The following is a 24,156-nucleotide window of genomic DNA, read 5'->3' as shown; positions in this document are numbered from 1 at the left end:
CGCACAGAATCAAATCAACCGTTCGCTGGTTTGGCTGTGGTTTTATATCAGGAAGTGAGCTAGGTTTACTCCCGGCGAGCAGTCGGCTTTCCTCCATTTACTGATCTGACGGCGAACTATAAGCGAGTGTGGCGTTAATACCTGCTGAAAAAGTGATCAAATTATGCCTCGGTTTTAACTCTCAGTCAGCTATAGGACACCTGTGTACTGTGGCGTGTACTATAGGGTGATGTCTGATGCTTTGTGAATATGTCGGCATTTCCCCGGTTTACTACAAGGAGATAGCTTCATGATCTTGAAGTCACAATTAAATCCCTCCGCAAAGTAAGAAGTAAATGGCCGGATTATGGCATTTTCATTATTTCACTTCATTTTCATAAGATTTGTGTTTGTCTTTCAAAAGATTTTTTGGGGGATTTGTTGAAGATGTGTAGCACAACTCAACATTTTAGCTGCACATACATAAATATTTATCATTTGCTCAAAAATCAAATCACCTGTGAATCACAAGATTCCACAGTACGCGTGATAAATAGGAAGTGGATAGGAAAGCTTTGCAACATTTCATATCACTGTATATATAGATGCTTGCCACCGATCAGCACATTCCAAAACATTCGACGTCGTGATTATATCATGGTAGCTTTAACGGGCAAAAAATCACCTCATTTTGAAAATGAAACATTAAAATGAATTCACTTGCATAATTTACGTACTATACATGAAGGTAAGTGACATACAATAAGAGATTAAGCGAACGGATAGAGACAATTATATAATGCCGTAAGCATTATTGAGCACTTGAATCAGATAACTGGCAAATACTTTTGTTACTTACATTCGATTATATGCCGTAAAAATGAAATACCACGAAAAGATCGTGCTGAGGGATTAGTCGCACATGCAGTACTAATAGCGTGTCCGTATTAGATATCTTGCAGCGACAACCATTTCAGAATTTTCATTTTTCATTCTATTTAATTTTTTGTATAGTATCAAAAAGATAATATCGAAAGATCCTATATAAATGTGACAAAATCTGTCCACATTTACAGCTCCTCTATGATACAACGTTTCACAAACTAAAACATTCGATTTCTTACTCATGAAGATAACATTTGGTACATTTGCATATTGAATGTTTTTGTGGGACGGATTTAATACATTTCAATACATACAAATATATTCATATTCGTGACAGCGTTTTTTCTTACTGTATAATTATTAATTTCCTCGTCTTAACTGCTATTCCTAATCCCCGTGATGAACCTATACAAAAACTGAAAACTGAGCAGTCAGTATTCCATGAACAGTTGGTGGTTTGTTGTGGATTCTCAGACTCCCGACCTCTTTAAGCCTGAAATGAGCTGCGCCGAGTTGCAACGACACCGAACAAGCTGTAGGCCCTAACCAAACCGTACATCGCTTTCGGAGATAGGCGTGGTATATGTCTAGGAGGCGGGGTTTGCCCATATATGGCATGGCAGTGGAGACCTCTGCTAACATGAACTTACGTAACAGTGACCTCTAAAGAGGATGCGCTTATGAAGCTTCCTGTGTCACACATCATGCTGATAACTTCTCTACCCCTGCTCGCCAGTCATAAAACGAAGAAGACGCTCGATTAGATCTGTAAAGAATGATGAAGTTTTTCGTAATTAGAGCATGAGAATAATCAAGTATACGAATAAATTGCCCAAAATTTTCAGAGCTACGAAATATGATTTAAATCGATAGAAGTCTAATAATGTTCTAAAATCTATGATATAAATGAAGCAACTCCAAGTTTCAGTGAACGGAGGGAATATATTGTTCTCCTGACAAAAATAGCGATGATCAATATCCAAAACAGGGTGAAGACTGTAATAGATACCTTTTGACGTCTAAGTACCCTGAGATTGTCAAGTCTGGGTATAATTCTAGACAGATCTCACAACAGTCTGAGCTATACACCGAGAGACACCAATCCATGCGCTGAAAATTCGATATAGAATTTACTGACATGTACATAGACGCGGTCCTGAAAGAGAGTCCATCCAAAATGTGGAAACCCTTTCAAATAAGCAAAATAAACAAAATCAAGGCATTGCAAGACATGTCACTGGTCTCATAATTTGCTTTGAACAATGTCTAGAGATATCTGGAGATGTTGGTGACTGAAGACATGCTATCTAGATAACATAAGATGTGTGGTGGCAGTGAATCTTTTTGAAAGTTACTTGACAGTAAAACTTTTTGAAAGCTACTTCACAGTAAAACCTTTTGAAAGCTCCTTGACAGTAAATTTTAAAAGTAAATCTGTTTGAATGCTACATGAAAGCAAATCTTTCCGAAAGTTGCTTAAAAGTAAATCTTTAGAAAACCTGCTTGAAAATAAATCTTTTTGAAAGCCGCTTGAAAGTATAAGTTATCAACGTACTGAGATAAAACTGAAAAAAAAATGGCATCCTTTTTCCTGGCTTCGCTATCGGATGATATGGCCGTCTTTGTAACTTTGTAAACAAGTGAAGTTAGCTGTCAATGTCAAGTCAATAAATTTTAGTATTCAACACCCGGTATATAAGAACGTTGAAAATATAACGATACACACCAGGGCACATTCGTAGATGTACGAATGCATCTAAAGAGATGTACAGACCCTGCTTACTGCTACAAGTACCTTGTAGTCCTTAATGAAGAACCTTTGCCCCCTAAAGTGACAAGGGCCTAAACTGAGCAGTGTATTGTTCATTCATGATTTGTGATGAACACATGTAGACAAACCTCTACTACAAGTATTGTACAAGAACAATAGTCAGTCCAGCTCGGGCTTGTGTCGCAGGTGAACAGGAAAAAGTTATCTCATTTACTAAAATAAAGTCATGCCTTCTTTGCTTGCTTAAGGTATATCGTATCCCCGACAAGTGAAACACTAAATTCTCCACTAAAATTATATAAATGTTCGTGATGTTTTATCCATTTCAATTCTGAAGTTTCTGAGAAGTAAAAGACAACTTCTCCACACTCAGTATTCCCGTTCTTGCAGCTGATAAGATTAACTTTTTCAAATTCGCAGGTGTGGAACCTAAAAGGAAACAGCATATCATAATTTAAAAACGCGCCAATGTACATCAATTGTTTTCTATTAAATCAGAACAAAGGATCGATGTTGTGGATTGATTTTATTCAACCTAAAAGCTGACAAGGCAAAATAATCTGTAATATGTTAATACACCGGCCCCGATATCTCAATCGGTAGAGCGTCCCGCTTCGGTGTGGTAGATCCAAGTTCAATTCTGAGTCGGGACACACCTAAGAGGAAGTGGTAACTGCCTCGCTTGGCGTTCAGCATTAAGGGCATAGTGCAACGACTGGTTCACCCGTATCAGTATAATGGTTTTGGCGGGGCAGCTTACTTGCATTCGGTGAGTCGCCTCAGTAAAGCAGCACTAGATAAAAGAGCGGTGGAAATCCGTCCTGCAACAAGGATGTACACTATATTCACTCTAAAGACTATTTCGTCGTCATATGACTGAAAAATTGTTAAGTATGACGTTAAACCCCCAACTCATTCACTCACTCACTAATATGTTAATACATATATTTTACACGTACATTAAACAAAGGCTTTCGTATGTTGTCCTTGAAGTTTAATGACCAGACAATATCGAGAAAACTTTTTTTTCGTTACGACTACCAAGAAAACATCAGCCGGACTGGAAATCTTTGGCGACATCTGGTTTTCAGTTTTCGTTGGACAGATAATATCCCATATACTATTAGATGATGTATTTGTGATCAAAAACCTTCAAATGTAAGGAAATGGGATTATAAAACTTTATTATGTTACCAGCATGTGCGGATAGATTTATTGATTTATTTGATTGGTGTTCTATGCCGTGTATTCTGGATAGAAGACAAACGGTAAAAAGTGTTTAAGTTGACAAGCCAACAGAATATTCCCATTCTATAAATACCCATCATATACATAACTATTGTTTCGGGTTTTCTGTCTGTAGGTGTCAGCTAATTAAAATATGAGGACCATTATTTGCACATCCTCACATTGTCATGCAATGATAACGTACAAAACAGGTCTTCATATATTCTAGAACAATTTTATTATTTCGATCTAATTTAATAAAATCGTCATATTATTTCTTTTACCGCGTGAAAGCTAGTTTCCAGAGAATTGAAACCTAAATGTAGGGTAAAGACATTATTTTGTCAGTAATTATTATTAGACGCAGTGGTCTGATTTTTTTTGGTTATGTTATTCTATCGATTTATGAAAGCTACTCGGGGGCAGGTATTTTGTCAGTGGTGTTCTATGGCATAAACTCTCTTCCACTTTATGTATTGTGCTGAGCTTTTCAGTTCTATAGGTAGGCACCGCAAAGTCTGAATGTTAAAACATTGCATTACACGGTATCAGGGATATGGATCAAGGATATGGTACACCACATAAATGTTTTGGTTAAGCAACAAAACAAAAAATCACCTTGGAGTTTTCTTGAAACCGTGGCCAGGTGTTTGCTAAAGAGACATGCTCATCCTTCTCTTCATACAGTGGGTCGATCAGATCTGCTCGCAGTAGAACACTCTAACCCAAGAAAAACCGCCATAATCTAAAAATGTGGTAAAGAAAAATAATAAAGGAATAGTTTTTAAAGGTAAATCTGGTCATGACGATAGCGATATAAGAGAGTATGTGCTAACAGTGCATGTTCTTCATTACTTATTCTTTGAGATATAATGCCCATAAGATACGAATCTGTGCGTTGAGGCATTTGTAAACCAACCAACACAAACCTTCAAGATCAATAATCACAAGGTTTATTCCCAAAGCAGCGTTTTGCGCTAACCACCAAAAAAATATTAAAAGAAAGTATATAAAGAACGAAATTAAGACGGTATCATGCAAAGAGAAGCAGTCAACAGTATACAATGATGTTGGAAAGACACAAGCAATGCTTTAGGCGAATGAGTGAAATCAGTATTCAAACCATGTACCATGCTAGTATATAAGTTGTCGATAATGAAATATGAATCTCAGTTGCGCTTTGATTGCAACTGTTCTTATATCCAACGTGGTGATCTAATTCAGCACGAATACCGACGGACAAAAAACGGACAGACGCAAATCGACATGCCCCACTGCCGTCACAAAGAGGGCATACACCCTGGATAATTGGCGTGTCATATATGGAAATTTAGGTATATGCACATTGTTACCTTTGTGGTTGAAAATTGGCTGATAAGCCCACACTGGTCCATTGATTAATAGAAAGGACTTAACTTGACTGATTATCTAATGAGTTTCGAACGTTTTTAATATACACAAACAATAAAAAAAACCCACATGCGTCATGGCAAGATTCACGTGACAAATTCAATTCCATCTATAAGTGCAGTACATGTGGGATGGATAGTTTTACGCAGCCGTGTTATACCTACATTGTAATAGGCAAAAGTTTTATAGCAGTACGACGATAAGCTAGTTACAGAATAAAGACGAACACAGGTTTCTAGTGAATTTTCACACTGGACTGAGCTGGCACCCGAAGAAATACACCCGTGTTATGCTTCATTTTATTTTGAATGCTTACGACAAGTTTTTTTCACAGTATGTCGAGCCTTTCTTAAAGCTTTTATTTTTTTCTGCTAGTATTAAAGTTTCTGGCAGGCTCTCGCGTTGCTAACTGAGGTCTTCTGCTTTTTTTAAAAATAGTATAAGCAAAAAATCCAATTATAGAGTTACAAAGTTGGGATATAAGGGGAGATAATCGGATGAAAAGTAAAGGTTTTAACAGATTCCACTCGTTGAGTTATCTCCCCGATATTATGTGTTTTACAGTATTATGATCGGCTTTGGAATATGTGTTGTACGTCTACATTTCCCTTGAAGCCATTCATGCAGATAAGCGTGTAAGGATGCCCTGTCTTCATAAGCTGGCGTAAATACTCGGAATAATTAAAGAAACTAGATAAATATCTAATCTAAATAATGACAGAAAATCAAAGAATACTGAATAATAAAACATACATTTCAGTAAATTTTGTTCTTTATCACTTGTCGCTCTGTTGGAACTTAAGTTATTGACGAAATAACCTGGGGTTAACATTGTGTCTTTATCCTCGCATATTAGTCCCAGAAATAACACACTGATCCCCCAATGTTCAGGCTTTAACGTCATATTCATAATTCCTTTTATTGCCCTTGGGTGTAATACCGCAGTACAGTGAGGGATGATGAATAAGATATATAATCCCATGTCTCATAGTTGCTTAGCCGTTTGTTTACGAATGTGATGTATATGTCTGACATTCTAGCTGTATTTTAAAGTGTTTTGCTATCAAACTTTCTGTACTGGAGCATACTTTTAAAGAGAATGAAACTGCAAAAGTGAAATAAAGATCAATGGAAAGACGATTGGAAACATTGTCTGAAAGTCCTTATACTTATTGTTTTTAAATATGTGTTTTCATGGAGTAAACTAGAAAATATTTCGACTGTGCGACTAGCTTTATGGGCCATATTCATCATGTATATGTGGTCAATGACGTCACAGCAACTTTTAACATGAAACAAGTATTTAAGATAAGATTTGCTTTTGAAAGCACTGGCACACACTGCGCGAGTCGAGGAATGTTATTCGGAAATGAACATAAAGTGTAAAAAGAAATACATTACGCTCCATAGAGTCCACCATATAATCAAAACATTTGACTGTATTTAAGGTAAAATGATCTATTTTCAGGCACAGTCCAGTAGTCTTTCTACTGTTGCTCATTTCGTTTTTACAGTTCTTCCTCATTTAAAACACCTAAACGTTTTAGCCAATGGTATTTATGTTGTATATGTCATATTTCTGAAGGTCTGCGTTCGAGACAAGACTTACCCAATCCACTTCTTCCTCATTCAGATGTGGACATTATCCACACTAAACAATGGCAGTGATTACTGCAATGATTACTGAGTTCATATCATAGAGATACACTGTTTCTCTACGTCCTTTCTATTTATGAAAATAAGTATGCAAGTAAGACTAATGTTTCCATATCACTATTAATTAATGTAATTAATCGAGGCTTCTAATCTTATGAAACCCTAGAATTTCCTCTAAGATACCAAGTCACAGGTCAAAGATTCTAGAAAATCCTTGCTGATTGATTACTTGATGGTAATCACGCTCATAAAACTGAAATTCTGTATATACAGATTAATACTTTTAAATTAATATTTATTTTTAGTGTTATTGAAGTTGACATCTAATAATCTTACTGTCAGATTAACACTTTTAAGAATTATGTTCCAGACACTTCACATCATAAATGTTAAGGCATCTTCTAATCTAGCAATATTTTACAACTTGCAAAAAATCACTAAGCAAAGTAAAATTTTAAGATGATGGGATCACATTGTACAGTATTTTAAATATTACATTATTTCAATACATTAAAAAACCTGCGGATGGTCGGGGGTTTCCCCCGGCCTCTACCCGGTTTCCACTCATCATAATGCTGGCCGCCGTCGTATAAGTGAAATATTCTTGAGTACGGCGTAAAACAGCAATCAAATAAATAAATCAATACATTAAAAATGATTAACATATGCCTCTTAACATCTCGATTCGCATGGGAAAAGCCGCCATTACTGGAATACAAAATAGTTCGACTGAACTGTCAAATGAAGAGACAATTCTCTCATTGTACAGTATTTTAAATATTACATTATTTCAATACATTAAAAAACCTGCGGATGGTCGGGGGTTTCCCCCGGCCTCTACCCGGTTTCCACTCATCATAATGCTGGCCGCCGTCGTATAAGTGAAATATTCTTGAGTACGGCGTAAAACAGCAATCAAATAAATAAATCAATACATTAAAAATGATTAACATATGCCTCTTAACATCTCGATTCGCATGGGAAAAGCCGCCATTACTGGAATACAAAATAGTTCGACTGAACTGTCAAATGAAGAGACAATTCTCTCATTTACAAATTTAAAAAAAAAAAACAAAACAGAATAAATCCCATATACAGGTCTCTGAGTCAATGGTTCCGCACAGAAGTTCTAGTCGAGCTGATTTTCCCAGTCACACGTCATTTCATAATAACTGTAGTCTGTTGTGACAGATGAAATGTAATCAGTGAAAAAGGTGTGTTAGACAAACTACAATTGACTCTACATTTATCTGTCTCGATAATATCTGAAAGTTCCTCGAAAGAATCGCTATGGTTCAAATAAACTGAACTGAATTTTGAACTGAGTTTGGCAATGCTGGAAACGTGCAAATCAGCAGTCCGGGGCTGGCTAACATTCAGGGCAAGATGATAAAAGGCCAAACGCTGTTCGGGTCGGTGGCAGTGCTCTAGTGTCATGTCTAGTGTCTTTAAGATGGGGTTAGATGTAGTGATACCAAAGTATAGCAAATCTGCCTTGACACAGGCCTGTTAGAAACCTGTGATACAACGATGCAAATTTCTACCCATTCTGCATTCTCCACTACAAGGATACCTTACACTACATGGACATTCTACCTTATACAGGTATTCTGCACAATAAGGACATCTGCACAACATGGAGATTCTACCCTATTCTCGCTTGCTGCACAATAAGGACATCCTACACTACATGGACATTCTACCCTGTTCTGGCATGCTGCACTGTAAGGACATCTTACACAACATGGACATTCTACCCCATTCTGGCATTCTTCACTACCAGGGCATTCTACACTACATGGACATTTTACCCTGTTCTGGCATGCTGCACTGTAAGGACATCCGACACAACATGGACATTCTACCCTATTCTGGCATTCCTCACTACTATGGACATTCTACCCTGTTCTGGCATGCTGCACTGTAAGGACATCCGACACTACATGGACATTCTACCTTATACAGGCATTCTGCACAGTAAGGACATCTGCACAACATGGACATTCTACCCCATTCTCTCTTGCTGCACTGTAAGGACATCCTACACAACATGGACATTCTACCCCATTCTGGCATTCCTCACTACCAGGGCATTCTACACTACATGGACATTCTACCCTGTTCTGGCATGCTGCACTGTAAGGACATCCGACACAACATGGAGATTCTACCCTATTCTGGCATTCCTCACTACCAGGGCATTCTACACTACATGGGCATTCTACCCTGTTCTGGCATGCTGCACTGTAAGGACATCCGACACTACATGGACATTCTACCTTATACAGGCATTCTGCACAATAAGGACATCTGCACAACATGGACATTCTACCCTATTCTGGCATTCCTCACTACCAGGGCATTCTACACTACATGGACATTCTACCCTGTTCTGGCATGCTGCACTGTAAGGACATCCTACACAACATGGACATTCTACCCTATTCTGGCATTCCTCACTACTATGGGCATTCTACCCTGTTCTGGCATGCTGCACTGTAAGGACATCCGACACTACATGGACATTCTACCCTATTCTGGCATTCCTCACTACTATGGGCATTCTACACTACATGGACATTCTACCCTGTTCTGGCATTCTGCACAATAAGGACATCTGCACAACATGGACATTCTACCCTGTTCTGGCATCCTGCACAATAAGGACATCTGCACAACATGGACATTCTACCCCATTCTGGCATTCCTCACTACTATGGGCATTCTACCCTGTTCTGGCATCCTGCACAATAAGGACATCTGCACAACATGGACATTCTACCCCATTCTGGCATTCCTCACTACTATGGGCATTCTACCCTGTTCTGGCATCCTGCACAATAAGGACATCTACACTACATGGACATTCTACCCTATTCTGGCATTCCTCACTACTATGGGCATTCTACCCTGTTCTGGCATTCTGCACAATAAGGACATCTGCACAACATGGACATTCTACCCTATTCTCGCTTGCTGCACAATAAGGACATTCTACACTACATTGACATTCTACCCTGTTCTGGCATTCTGCACAATAAGGACATCTGCACAACATGGACATTCTACCCTATTCTCGCTTGCTGCACAATAAGGACATTCTACACTACATGGACATTCTACCCTGTTCTGGCATGCTCCACTGTAAGGACATCTTACACAACATGGACATTCTACCCCATTCTGGCATTCTTCACTACCAGGGCATTCTACACTACATGGATATTCTACCCTGTTCTGGCATGCTGCACTGTAAGGACATCCCACACAACATGGACATTCTACCCCATTCTGGCATTTTTCACTACAATGACATCATACACTACATGACCATTTTGTCCTATTCTGGTATTTTTCACTACAAGAACATCCTTCACTACATGGACATTCTACCCTATTCTTGCATTCTGTACTATAGAGACATCCCGCACAACATGGACATTCTACCCTGTTCTGGCATGCTGCATCGTAAGGACATCCTACACTACATGGACATTCTACCCTATTCTGGCATTCCTCACTACCAGGGCATTCTACACTAAATGGACATTCTACCCTATTCTGGCATTCTGCACCACAAGGACATCCTTCACTACATGGACATTCTATCCTATTCTAGCATGCTGCACCATAAGGACATCCTACAATATGTGGACATTCTACCCTATTCTGGCATCCTGCACAACAAGAACATCATGCACAACACGGACATTCTACCCTATTCTTGCATCCTGCACAACACGGACGCTCTACCCTATTCTGACATTCTTCACTAGAAGGACATCCTGCACAACATGGACATTCCACCCTATTCTGAAATTCTTTAACATAAGGACATCATACACAACATGGACATTCTACATATTATGACATTCTTCACTAGAAGGACATCCTACAATATATTGACATTCTACCCTATGGAAAGATCGAGGCCTGCCATTTGGCATAAAAGTATCCCATTTTGTGTTTTTAGGCGATAGTACGTTGTTAATTTTCCGTATTAACGTGGTTATATGGGTTTGAGGACATTAACTAGTTCAGAATATCTCACCTACAAATTACAAGCTTTGCTTTGAATAGCTAATTGAACCCTTTATAACCCATCATAATCTCATTAGTTATGACTGTGAAACAACGGCGTAATAACCGCGCATCGCTCGCGAGTTGAAATGATGGGGTTGTAGTATGACAAAATCACTTTTATCAATGAAGTAAATCCTTCACCATTTTGTTTATGATAAATAAATTAATCGCAGTGGCTGGGTGAATTTAATGGGGTTTTGAATTGGCGGTCGCACAAGCAGTCGTGGATAATTGCGGATGGATCATCATGATTGGTCGTGCAACTGGCGTAGGCCTACCACTGGATGATTTCAGGTGCCATCTGTTGGAAGATTCCACGATCGATCGAGTGCCTTCGCAATGATCGATCCTACACGCGGGCGCCTTTGCAGCGATCGATCGTACAAGCTGACATCTTCGCAACGATCGATCGTACAAGCGGACGCCTTCGCAATGATCGATCGTACAAGCGGACGCCTTCGCAACGATCGATCGTAGATCGCCATCATTGGAGAAAATGGTACTTTCGAGTGATTTTGCCATCCGTCTCCTTCAGCATGTAGAACGTGTAGAATGTCTCCGTATTTTAGAACTTTCTTTTTGACAATCTCAAGCCAATCGTTAAGTACCGAAGAATCCTTTTTCTCACGTTTTGACCATTTTTAACATACTCCTCAAGGGCCGGGATGATATTTTTTTTTTTGATCGAATGTTGACATTACTCTTTTCTCTATACTTAGGACCCCTCACAAAGAGATTCCTTAGATCATGATTCTTAATAATATTAAGGTCACCAGTCATGACATGTTTATATTTGTCGTAGGTAAAAACTGAGGACTCAATCACAGTTATAGCCACCAGAAGTATACGTCGCCAAATCGAACTCCTTGATGGCCTGGGAATAATTGAAATTTTGGAAGCGATAGGCTTTGTATACTCATAGGATATGCAAGGTGGCTCTTGGATATTAAAATAATTAGGCACAGCACTACGAACATCAGGTTCATTAAAGATGCGTGGTAGGCTAATTAAATCAAGGCCACTGTCTAAATACTTTATCTTCAGAAAGAGTCGATCGTGTTGAGTTTCAATTGTAGTTACAGGGCGATACAATCGAAAATACGATATGTCTTGACACAGACGTACAAGGTGAGGTGGAACATTAAAATTGTGTATGTTATTGGATACGTCTTGAACGACCTGTTTTAGCACGTTCAATGGCAGTGCATACAATACTGTGCGTAGAGCATGCATGCTATTGGTGTCATACGACAATCCTACTAAATAGCTAACTGTAACGTGTTTGTGAATCATGTTTCTGTTGAACTTTCTCTTACCATGACTGCGAGGTCTAAGTTTATGGTATTTGAATAAATTTGTTACGATGGAGTCATATGGTTGGCTAGATGTTACATTGCCGATTCCCATAACGTTATCGTTCAACCCATATGGGGAGACTGAACCAATCTCTACCATCCAGAAAAGCTCACGGTTACGGATTTTACGTTCAAATTCGACATCAGTCTCATTTGTTGATGGATAAACCGATTCTATTATTTGAATGCTGAAATGGTCCCAGTCATGGTCGGAGGCAGAGAAATGCTTGCCTATTAGCAAGTGTTTCTTGCGCACGGACTTACGGTGCCCGTTCACCCGTAAGTATAGTTTCTGGGTGGTCTTCCCAACATACTGCTGACCACACTTCTTGCATGTTACCAAGTAAATACAGTTGGACGCAATACGACTTAAGTTAACGTAGGAATTAACAGAATAACATTTACCAGTCAGTGAGGAAATAAAAGTGGCGGATGTATCAAATGATGGACATGTAAGACAATTGGTATGTCCGCATTTGGAAATAGTTAAATGTTTGCTTTGGGAATTCAATGTCAAACAATCGTTCAGTTGGATAGAACACGGTTTGGTGGGAATACCATGTTTAATTCTCTCAAATATATCCGGTATTTGGATAGAAATGGGTCTTAGTGCAAACGATTCATTTATTGACTCGCCCTGGGAACATGCACCACTATTCCCAGCGTTAGTCCTATGCATGTTTTTGTAGTTCATAGCTATTGGTATAATTGTGCAGAGGCCTCGCCTCGGGGTCAAAAACCACCAGCAGAATCGGGGCATGCACAGGTTATAAATATAAGCGTCAAATCCGACATTCCTATACCATTCGCAGTCCTTATTTTAAAGTTGTCTTTCCAATTAATAAGAAAGATTTATGTAAAGTACACAGATAGGACCGAATCATTAACATAGAAGCAGTCAACAGATTTCAGTGATGTTGGAAACAAGCAACGTATACTCTAGTGGAATGAGTGAAGTCAGTATTCAAACTGTTGTCGATAATAATATATGTGTATCCCAGTTGCGCTTCGACTGCAGCTATTTGTGTATGGCGAGCTAATTCAACACGCGGATGAATATACAGCCCTATAGCCCCGGATTAAACACCATCATGAAGAGATACAGAGATACTGGACGCTTTGTCAATATTTACCTGCGAGAGATTTATTCTCATTGTAAAGTTAACTTAGAGTGAAAGTGTTTGATGAAAATCCTGGACGCACTATTTTTGGGGTAATCACTTGTGACGTTGATTGAAATCCTCAGAATGCCACAAATTAGACCCATCAGTTCACCTTAATACAAAGTTTGTGTTTGCTGTTCATATTTGTGCCTAAGGGAATTGATGACGCCACTCTGCTTTTTCTCACACTGGCAACATTTGGTGCATTTGAAATGAAGGCGAATAACGAAACTGTTAGAAAATAAATTTCACATTGATCAGAAACAAATAGTACATTGATCAGAAACAAATAGACCCTTCAAATATAACATTCTTATGATCGGGTGGGGGCCTCCGTGGCTCAGTTGGTTAGCGCGCTAGCACAGCGTAATGACCCAGGAGTCTCTCACCAATACGGTCGTTCAAGTCAAGCTCATGCTGGCTTCCTCTCCGGCCGTACGTGGAAAGGTCTGGCAGCAACCTGCGGATGGTCGTGGGTTTCCCCTCGGCTCTGCCAGGTTTCCACCCACCGTAATGCTGACCGCCGTCGTATAAGTGAATTGGTACGGTGTAAAACACCAATCAAATAAATAAATGAATAAATCTTATGATCAGGTAGACAAAGGATTGACGTCACAACAAATGTTTACAAATCCCATCATCCACAAGTGGCAAGAGTGGATTCTTGAGAAATAATGAACTGCGCAGACAACAGAGCAAACGTCAGAGCAAACGTTTAAGTGGACAGATATTACGGAGGTACTAAATCTAAGTGAAGTACCAAATCCTACATCAAAAAGCGCACTAAACGTGTCCACTGTGTGTAGGAATTCGTGATTCTAAAAGAAGAAAATCATATTTGCAGTCTTTCCTGCAACTTATTTAAGTTTCTAAGAATTCGACAATGTGAAACCTGTATTTTTAAACATCACCTAATCAAAATAAACTATATTCCTGCAAATATTTAAACATATCGACACCTAACCAACTTACAGGACAAGGCAGACTTAGTTTTTAGAAAGTTTTATATCATTTTTGTCATATATATTATGACTTTCTCGTGGTGCGATACTTACATGAACGTTACTCGGACGTTCCCAGTGAAACACTAGTGCGTTATTTATAAACGTGGGTGTGTGTAGTTCCACAATATACAAGTAACGCGTTTATTGAAAACATGCCTGTGTTCAAGTAAAAACAGTAAGACATTTGCATATTAATGTGTGTGTTTTTATAAATACATTTCAGGCGTCGTTAATATTTGCAGTGTAGGAAATGCATGGGACTCTCGTATGTTGATATAATTCGGCACAGCACTGTGATCTTCTGGATCATTTAAATTCCGTGGTATATTGATTAAATCAAGATACCGCTCAAGATGCTTTAATTTTAGGAACAGTCCTGACATACACGGATCACATGGGGTGGTACAAAGTGTAGAAGTGGACGGTACATCTGTAACCACAAACCTTACAGTTAGCTGACAGTTTTGTCGCTGTGAATCGGCACCTCATTAAACGTATCAAACCGTGGCTATGTTGACTTCTTTGATGGCATTTGAGCAGTTGTGTTGTGTTAGAATGGTGTGGTTGACAGAATGTTACGTTGCAAATCCCCAAAACATTGTAATTTAAGCCGTAAGGAAACACTGAACCAAGCTCCAGCATTCAAAATAGTTCCCAATTCACGTTAGACACTGAAAAATATACCACTTTTTTAAGTCCATGTTTCTGTCAGGATAATAACATTGTTCCCTTATAGAAAGTCGCATACTTCATTTTGAAATCATTAGACAGTTCTTGAACATCCCAGGCAATAGTATTTAGGTTATTTCCATCTACGCCATCCTGTTCAGTTTACGTTTCCTGAAATGTTCACCCCACCGCCGTTTACGCTTCCTGAAATCTTCACCTCACCGCCGTTTACCCTTCCCGAAATCTTCACCCCACAGCCTTCTCCTCGATGTTGTTTACCAACTCAGGGTCTGCAGGGGGGCATCTTCAATCTCACGCCTATACCATCTTGGTAAAGGTTTTCTCCGCGCCAGTAAACTGGCTTCACATGTACGTAGGCCGCACATAGTGACCAGTCAGTTTTCTCCCAGAAAGATTAACATTTCAAGGAAGTTAATCAATTACCTCAAATCCAGTATCCTTCAGTTTAAATTCCGCAGGGCGGACGTTTCAACCAATTTAATGTTGCACTTGCATTAAGTATATCCAATTTATTCTGAATAAATTTGAGGTTCTGAATTTTCTTCGGTAGATTTCGGAAAGCCAAAAAAAAAAAAAGACAATCTTAACTTCTACTGATCGCATTAACCATCGATATCAGCATTACGTTCTCAGTTTTATAGATGAATCATTCACAATAGTCAAATTATGGCATATTTCACTCGATAGCAGGACATTCTTCACGCGGTCTTTCGTCAAAAGTTTTTGGAAAATAACTCTGACATTGTGAGCATTCGATTCAGCCCCTCTACTATTCAGTTTTCGGTGTAACAAAATCGAAACAGTTTGTGCCGGACCAACTCTGCCGCCTGGTGTGCTTATGGTAGAAAAATCCCTAGAAGTGGAGTGGAATCCTTATTATGGTATTGTAACTGACATATGGTTGGGGTGGTGGGAAGGGGCGGAGGGAAATTGTGACAATCCGCGAGAGGTAAATCATCTGAAGGTCATATTAAATATTTCTGGGAAACCTACGTTTGCATTTGCAACACTTGCTATGCAGCACACATTATTCAGAGATCCAGAAAAATTACTTATGCCTAATCTGAGTGAGCCAGGCGACGGAAACATATCATAAACCATAATCAAGTTTCCGCTCGTCCGGAAACCATTTAACACTATGAATTGAGACATGATGTATGCAGAGTTGAAGACTTAATTGGACTCATCCATATAAGACAAAAAAAATGCTTGTTTACTATTTTTGTTACTAGCCCTTCAAAATCTTTGGCAATACCAAAAACAAGCTATTTCTACTAAAAATCTGACTTTTCTGTACATCGACTAATTTACATCGTCCTTGAACAGAGAATATGCAGATCCCGAGTCCTTAAATGTGATGACATAACACGAAAAATATGTCAAATAATAAGAGAAGTACCGTAGTCGAATCATAATTTAGGCCGTCAATCGGTGAAACAAAATCCAAAATCAACAGATTCCTCAATCAAATTATCCATTTGTATACTATATGGAGATCTTTCTGGGATATTGCTATCCATAAATGGACAGATAACAATATCGAAATTAGTCATGTTCCTTGTCATACAATCGAGAGGAGGCCCTGGTGGTTTTTATGAATGTAAAAATCCAGATAAGATGTGCCATCTTGTGATTCACTTGACTCCTTTAATTCTGACCTGGGAATGCTCCGCATGTACTGGGAATTTGTACCGCCAAAAGATCGTCTTTATTGTATAATTCTCTTCTAAGTAAATGTGTACTAAGTGTCCAGAAGCTCAAGCGCTTAGCTTCATAATTGTGGCGAATTCCGCCCAGTGCTAGGGGTCGTATCTTCATCGTGATGAATAAGATCGCCACATTGGGTATGCATGAACAGTTGCAATCAAAGTGCAACAGAGAAACCTATTCTATTATCGGCAATTTATTTGAGTACTGATTCACTCATTCATCTAGAGCATACGTCGCGTCTTTCAATCGTTATGATCGTTATTTTGTAGTTTATATACTTTCTTATAGTTTTTGATGGTTTGTGTTAGACGTCATTTTGGGAATTGGACTGGTATTAACCTGGGACGTCCATTATGATTGACGAATTGGTATAACGAATGCCTGTTTTCAATGGAAAGTACTAATAAGCAAGCGTATTCGTTGTAGGGTTGGTGTTTTAACAGGAGGCCATTCCATGTATGATGTTTTCTACACACATGTACCTTCTAAATGGATACAGATTACTCTATGCCTATGTTCCATCTTCAGATCATCGAAACTTTCTCCGGGAGCGACGTGGAGTTTGTGTCCGCCTATGGCGCCATTGCATGGAACTTCTCTCACTGTCTAGGAGAGATGCCATCATACATACAGTTACAACGACCTGGCACCTGCACACTTTTAACAATAATGCTTAACCCACGGCAACGGAATGCATGTTTTCTGCCACCACCCCCCTCCCCCATGACACCGTATGATTTTGATATAAACCAACTGCGGACGTGGACAACTGCTAGGTTATCTGAATTGAACAGGATCCCCTTGTTTACAAACAAATTTGCCAATAAGATCTGGGTTACGACCAAGGGAAAGAATTCCAGGAATGTGATGGAACAGCCAATTGGTAAGCATTTATCAGAATAACTTCGTCTTTAAAACTGAATCTCACCTGATCAAAATCCTGCGGGTCTACAGGAAATAATCGTAATGCCGACTATATACATCAACTTCATCCAACAATGTACCCCGTTTAAAGTTTGAACCTTTTCAACTGATCTGTCAAATTTTGTATATGTGACAGAGCAAAGCCATGGTTCAGTATGGTCAATAACTAAGGTCCTTGGTGGGCGAGACAGGTGATGTATCAGATGATACTCAACTGTGGTTTCCTTTGGCACTAAACCTGATTTAGTGATATTCTTAGAGAAGACAAGGGGCCTTATTTGAAATGCCCAATCATTCGCCCTAATCCTGAGCTGTATATTGTTTACTTTTGACCTCCTCGGTGTTATGTTTTGCGGATATAAAATTTTGTGAGGTAGTTACCAGTTCTACAGCTACATTTCAAATAGGGTAATAGACAAAGCCTAAGACCAAACGTAGTGTAATAGGCCTACTTGTGTATACATGGTATATCAGGCAAACAAATAACTGGGCTGAGGTGGGTAGCACGCTAGCGCGGTGCAATGGCGCAGAAGCCTCTCACCAATGCGGTCGCTGTGAGATCAAGTCGAGCCCATGATGGCTATTCGTCGGTTGCATGTACGTGGGAAGATCTGCAAACAACCTGCGGATGGTCGTTGGTTTCCCCCGGGTTTTGCCCGGTTACCTCCCACTGCAATGCTAGCTGCCGTCATACAAGAGAAATATTCTTGAGTACGGCGTAAAACACCAATCAAATAAATAAATCCAATAACTGGAATATAGCCTACATTTATGCCCTATATATCGTAGCTGAAACAGTTAAAAAAGAATTTGTTATACCGGTACATATATTTGTGTTGTTGTATGTGGTGTATCTCTCCAGTGTTTATACGTACCATAATTTAAACGATGTACGGCGGGAAAGAGTCCTGCTCAGTTTATTTATTAAGTCTAAGCTAGTAAGGGTGGCACGCGAGGTTATTAACCTATAAGGAATAAGATGGCAGATAAAAAAAGATGATACATCTGGACAATCAACAAAAGTATGGGGACATTCCTACAATAAATTTTCCTACATTGCTTTTTCCCCCTCTTGTCCAAAGGTGTTATGGGATAAAACGTAATCTTAGTTGTTTTAACTGTGGGTATTCCACTAAGAAATGGTACTCATCGCCAGCACTGCCACTATCACGCTTTGTACATGAACGGTCATGTCTGCTTCATTTTGCCAACGACCCGTCTCTACGGGAAGTCTATGAGTACTTGTCGGAAATTTAGTAAGAGGTTTACAAAACTTTTCATTTAACACTGACAGATACTGTTAGTATGAAAAGTCTGATTTAAAGAGAAAGAGCTCTCAAAATCTAGATTATTTTGATGAGAGTTAAAGACAATAAAAAGCTGAAATTCCCTGGTGGACTTTATGTACTATACTATCAGAGTTTAGGTTATGTGACGTCACAGGAAGTTTTTCAACTGTAAACATGACATTGAATGTTGGGATAGCTCCGTTAACCCATGAGTTAAAGATTACTGAAATAATATTTTCAAATATTTCTTTCCCCTAGTGAACGTAAGGGAAAATCTGGTGACGCCAGTTCCTACGCACCGTCAGTATGGCCAAGAAAGCCAACCATAGAATTCACATCTGAATACTTTTAACACTCTGTAAAATAATCTAAATGAAGATAAATGAAAGTATATGCATAATTTTCAGTTGTCGATCTGATGAACCATACTCCATATTTATTATCTTTCTTTTACTTTAAACAATTTGTAAATTACGCCTTTAGATGACCTTGAAATATCTGCATGCCAAGTCTGTAAAGACTCTGTTTGCGTCTTTGGTCAAGTCACTTGATAAATCTGGCAGTGTTGTTCTCATATCGCTTTTCCCATATGTTACCAAATTCAGATTCATATAACACTTTTTCGACAAATGATAACCATGCAAAATGACACACACTGCACGAAGAGTACATGAGTTGATACTTTAAATGTGATGTCTTACTTTCTTTTCCTTCAACAATTCGTAACAAAAAGCTACCATGAGCTTGTATACCTGGTTATACAAGGGGAAGACACACAGTTCTCCATAAACAGCATAGTTTTGAGTTGAAGATTTTACATTGAGAGCGTATTTACAGAACTTTAAGAAAACTGGGAGTAAAGATTCCGAATAATTCGTAATTCGCAGCCGTATAAAGCGATTGGCTGAATAGCGTACTTAAATAAGGCGATTTGTATATCAATATGGATCGATAAAGAGGTTATTTTTCTGGTAAGAGCAAACAGAGTCTTTGATGCCCCGGTAATTAGCTATTTCCCGCCATTAATGTATGATCCAGGTTACTTAAATACAATGCCAAGACATACGTATCCACAATAGCTAGAATCTGGCCATTGTAACAGAAGACAGGAATATTATTATTAGATATACATACATATCAAGTTTATTTATGATTCAAGTTATTCAAGTTTATTCATAGTTAAAGACTACAAGCCATTCGCACCACTGGTAATCATAAAAACTTTCAGATCATTCGGATGTAAAGAAAACAACAGCGGTGACAAATTCTCACCTTGTCGTGCACCGACTTGGCAAATAAAAATAATCACTTTTGTTTCTCCCGTTCGACATGCAAGGCTTAATTGAGCAGTGAAACAGATATTTTATATCTGCATAGTTTATACCACAATCCATCCCTCCAGACTTTATCAAACGCTTTCAAAAAATCTATATATGTACAGTAAAAACTTTTTTGTTATGAGAAAATAATTTATTATAGTCACATTATGTATAGTCTAAAACAAATGTATAGTCTAAAGTAGAACATTGTTTCCTAAATCCACCCTGTGACTCCGAAAATATCGACAATTGCTTAAAAATATAGACAGAATCTGTCATTAATTATTGCAGTAAACGTTTTCAGTTGACCATTCAATTTAAAATCGTGACAGGGTGATAATATTTTTGGATAAGCTATGTTCCCCATGTTTTGTAACTCGGCCTGACAATTCCAATTAATCAACTGTCAGGTATAACTCCTGTATCAAATATGTAATTAAATAATTTATCATATGTTGTCTACATCAGGACTTGACTACCTTCAATATATTTATTTATTACCATATCAATGCACGCTTTGACTGATAGTCCCAGGCCCTCCTACAACAGGGACTGTTAACCTGGGGCAGACAGGGACAAAATAACAATAAGGATAATAATTAACGAACATTGGGATGTGGTGTTAGATTTCCACTACATGTGTGACATAAATTAGATAAAACCAGTGAAAACGTAAACCCTATACTTCGAAATTACAATTCGTTTCAGGCTGTGGCCCCTGACAGTAACATACAATGTTAAATTACCAAATGTTTGGTTCTTTGGCTTTTCTCTGTAAAAAAAAACATATGACATTGTAAATTCACCTGAATTTGTGAAAACATTACCCAGATCTGTAAATCGGTTGTCGGCCACTAAATTTCTAGCAGTCAAAGCAATATTTTGCATATTTATCAAGATCAAAGGTCGGTATCTGACTCCTGCCCTCCTGTCCTTCCCACAAGAAGGAGCCATTTCCACATTCTTTTGGTATTTTCTGTCCATTTTTGTGGAAACTGTGGTATGAAATCGACCCTAAACGCAGGTTACTACATGTAGCTCACCTAAACTTTAACATTTTTCAAGTTACACATTTTCCTTGATTCTGTCTCATTTATCCACCTCGTAGGGTCACTGAAGAAGTTTGATAAGATCTAATTACTTACCAGGAAAGCTTAAGTATTTGGCGCCAAAATATCTTTTTAAACATTTATGTGCTTCTGAAACACATTTCTACATACCAAACTTAAATGAAATAGGGCCGACAGTAGGCATAAATTCCATCTTGCACAAGAATTTTACACGAGCTCTTCCCAGAATGGAAGCCTAAAGGATTGTAAACTATGTAGGGTTAAGGCCTACTTCGGTTACACATACAGAGAAGTAAATGGAACCGATGAAATAAATTCAAAGCAATGTCATTTTCAATCTTAATATCTTATGTTATTAACAAGTAACAATAAAATATTACTTGGTTTTTTACTTCGAACTCAACCAGTTTCTTACCAGCTAGATTACCTCGTGCCGTGTACTGCACGTCATACCATGGTGATCTCGTAACCGTACTGTAGAATAACTACTGTAAAGACACCCTCTGTACAGTTATTATGCACTGATTATAAGCATACCACAAGGGCAGATGATATAATATATACATTTTGCAAGCCTTTCTTTAGCGATCACAGAGAAAAGCCAAACAAAACCTGACGATCATCGAGAAAAGCCAAACAAAACCTGACGATCATCGAGAAAAGCCAAACAAAACCTGACGATCACAGAGAAAAGCCAAACAAAACCTGACGATCACAGAGAAAAGCCAAACAAAACCTGACGATCACAGAGAAAAGCCAAACAAAACCTGACGAACGTTGGTTTTACTGGGCTTTGTCACTCAAAAATATGTTTTTTAGGCTGGAGCATCGTTCAGCACTTACTGGCAGATTGTTATGTGGTCGATTTGGTCATGTTTCCAGCTTAGCTTCCGCATTAATTTCTGAAAGTTAAGCCAAGAAGAATGAAGTAAATCTCAGATCTCATAAGCAGATAGTATTTACTGTGGGACTGTTTATGCTGGTCAAGAAATCGGCCCTGGGCCAGTATCTCTCGCGGCCTTCAATCCTGAGCAGATTCAGATGACTCTGAAGACACCTTCAGAGTCGATATCAACAGCATAAGATAATAATCTGTGACTGTGTCATCGTAAATACATCCATTACAAGAAACATCCTGTAAAAGGAGGAGGAGACGGACATCGTGGTATTACTTGGTTTTGTGAGAAAGCAGAAGTTTGACCCGTGTCCTCTAACTGATCCAAATTACAGTACTGGTAGATTATTTTTACGAGACCTAATTTACCAGTTGTTACGGTATTGAAAACAGCAACAGAAAACAGACTCAGTGACTCAATATTACAATGTAAACAATGCTTTATATGTAAAATGAGACGTACAGTTTTACAGACAGTTCAACAACAACAACATAAAAAAACATACACATTAGTATTACCGGTCTTTAAAAGTTTCCAGTTCACCTTTGCATCCCAGGGAATGTATTCCAGGAGATCCAACGTAAAGACCATGGGATAAACACAAAATTCACACAAGTCACAAATTGTCCCAATCAGGTACTTCGCTAGGTTAGCGAACGCAGTACACAGGTTACACAGAACTGGAACAGTCAAGCCTTTGAATGACGTCACACCCGCAGAGCACAACACAGGGTAAAATACAGGCATGGAGGTATAAATCCACTTTAGAAACAGTCACAGCTCCCCGCAGAGAGCCGCTCAGAGACGTAGAGTAATGTCCTTGTGGCAGAAGGTGAGGTCAGCGTGTTAAACAAATTACACAGTCAACACTGTATAATCATAATAAAGATCCGGACACCAATAAACGTGACTTCCGCAGAAATTCACATAAACCAGACATCAGTACTACTGTGGTACACAAACGGTGCCGGCATAAAAATCTGTCCTCCCAAATGAAACTGGCATCACCAGCTCATATCAAAATAATGGACTCGATACGAGAGCGTCGCACACTCTCCTGGCTCCCAGTGGATGCAGCAAAAATACCTCCACTCTGCACAGAAAACACGGCTTATATACGGTCCAGGTGGATCCAACTATTCTTAGACACAGAATTAACAGCCAATGAACAGCCAGTGAAATAAACAAAGCCTTGAACAAGGTGCTTTCCATCAGGTCCGCGCTGTACATATAAAACCGGGCCTGTTATGCTTTCACAAAGGTCCGCAGACTAACAGTACATGAAAACGTTTAAATAGTCATACATAACACAGTGCAGATCAGGGCGAAACATGTTATGCATAGAACGTTTAATTTACCTTGCGTAAATTACAGTTACTGTACATTTGTATAAAAGTAAGATTTTTCTGATATGGAGAGATGATAGAATAAAACAAATGAGCCTTCTCAATTTTCTACATCTTTATATTCCCATTGCAGTTGCCAGCGTGTTGGTTCTTATCACGGAGTGGAATATTACAGCTCACGGAGTAAATGATCACCTTCACAACTAATTCCAAGTAAGGTGAACACCTACGGGGAGACAGAAACCACAGAAAGAATAACAATGTTGATCCTGAGAAGATTAAGGCAGAGTCAAACACAGTTTACTACGTCCATTAAAAATAATATCCATAAGTAATGTATAACAATGACTGGCTAATTACTACACAAGTGTGCTCAGAC

General features: G+C 38.7%; 1 long non-coding RNA gene across 1 annotated transcript; it reads right to left on the bottom strand.

Moving 5' to 3' along the window:
- Window positions 1-1,553: 1,553 nt before the first annotated feature.
- Window positions 1,554-22,439, bottom strand: LOC135466432 (uncharacterized). Its single transcript, XR_010444115.1, has 3 exons — window positions 22,379-22,439; window positions 4,481-4,607; window positions 1,554-1,630 (listed from the first exon to the last, which is right to left on the bottom strand). It is a non-coding gene; the product is annotated as an uncharacterized LOC135466432 (long non-coding RNA).
- Between the last annotated feature and the right edge of the window lie 1,717 nt (window positions 22,440-24,156).

The sequence above is a fragment of the Liolophura sinensis genome, chromosome 6 (genome assembly GCF_032854445.1).
Source record: "Liolophura sinensis isolate JHLJ2023 chromosome 6, CUHK_Ljap_v2, whole genome shotgun sequence".
Classification (NCBI taxonomy): Eukaryota; Metazoa; Mollusca; class Polyplacophora; order Chitonida; family Chitonidae; genus Liolophura; species Liolophura sinensis.
Note: the sequence above shows the minus strand (reverse complement) of the source record. Positions and strands in the feature narration are given on the sequence as shown.